Source organism: Bison bison, unplaced genomic scaffold (genome assembly GCF_000754665.1).
Source record: "Bison bison bison isolate TAMUID 2011002044 unplaced genomic scaffold, Bison_UMD1.0 scf7180017864280, whole genome shotgun sequence".
Classification (NCBI taxonomy): domain Eukaryota; kingdom Metazoa; phylum Chordata; class Mammalia; order Artiodactyla; family Bovidae; genus Bison; species Bison bison.
The window spans coordinates 2,245,649-2,246,874 of record NW_011494852.1 but is presented as its reverse complement, the minus strand read 5'-3'; the positions used below and the strand labels follow the sequence as shown (position 1 = coordinate 2,246,874).

General features: G+C 54.8%; 1 protein-coding gene across 3 annotated transcripts in view; it reads right to left on the bottom strand.

The window, feature by feature from the left end:
- Positions 1-1,226, bottom strand: part of KCTD15 (potassium channel tetramerization domain containing 15) — a 14,784-nt gene that overhangs the window by 12,328 nt on the left and 1,230 nt on the right. For 2 of the 3 annotated variants that reach the window (XM_010848946.1, XM_010848947.1), the window contains exon 2: positions 595-693. The gene's annotated coding sequence lies outside the window, so the exon portion shown is untranslated. The remainder of the gene's footprint in view (positions 1-594; positions 694-1,226) is intronic. The other variant, XM_010848945.1, reaches the window with a different exon arrangement.

The following is a 1,226-nucleotide window of genomic DNA, read 5'->3' as shown; positions in this document are numbered from 1 at the left end:
TAAAGCTGTACTTATCTCTTGCAGGTTTAACCCCACCCTCCCTCAAGGATTGACTTTGTGCCTTGAAATTCAACATCCAGTTTTCATACATGGACCAAGGTCGAATGAGAATCAAAGCCTGCAAATTTCAGTCAGGTCATTCTCCTAGGATTTGTTCTGCCCTCCGTGTGCTGGCAAGTTCTCTGACAGGAAACGGGGGTGGGGGTTGCCATTAGCAGACAGTGATGTTTAACTTACAGCCATCCAGGGTCGGCTGCTTTTGGCATTCCTGAGTTCCCTCAAGTTTCAAGAAAGAAAACCAGGTCACTTATCTCAAGTTCTGAGAAACCAAAACACATCTCAGGAATGGGTTCTCCTGCCCTGGGAGGCTCTGCTGGGGGGAGGAGTCAGAAGGAAAGCCGCACTGAGGATAAACTGCTGGAAGGAATTCCAATGGAAATTCTACCAAAGCAGACTTTGCCCTACTACCAGGACGCTGCTCGGAAGTGACATTTCACACCAAGTACCCATCAAAAAGCTGCTCCATCCTGTTCTCACCCAGCCTCTTTTCCATAGCAAGCACAACCTGATGTTCACGGCAAACCAGACACTCACCATTGGAAGCCCCAGGCTGTACGCCTTGACGCGAACCTCCACTGCTCCCTCCGACAAACGCATCTGTGCTGGACAAGGACCCTTTCCCCGACACCACTGCTGAGGTCAGAAGCACAAAGTGGGTGCAGGAAGAGACACAAGTTCATTCTGCCAGCACCCGCATCAAACCCACGACCCATCCCCCGCGCGGCACGGCCCTCCCGAGGTCGGCCAAGACCGCCTGTTGCAGGGGCCTCGGCGGTACCGGGCTCCACGGCCCGGCCCGCGGGTTTCCAAACTGGCTGGTATTGACCCGTTTCTCCGAACTGAGGCGGGAGCCCCGGGTCCCACGCCCGCCCGCTGCCAAGCCCCGCCCGCCAGAGCAGAGGGAAGCGAGCAGAATGCCACGCTCATTTACACACAAAATGATTTTGTGTCCCATTGTGCTCGCAGTTGTTCAGCTCTCTGGGGGTGATTAAACTGGCTGAGCTGCGGCAGCTTGAGACGATTTCACTAAATCGCTTCTTCGTGAAGTCGCTTCTTTGCTAAGCTGTTATTTTAACCATAAAAGGTAAACAGAAGGCGCCTGGAGAACTCTCTTCAGCTCTGCGCCCAGGGCGCCAGCCCCGGGGCCAGAGAGCCGGGGGCCTGCC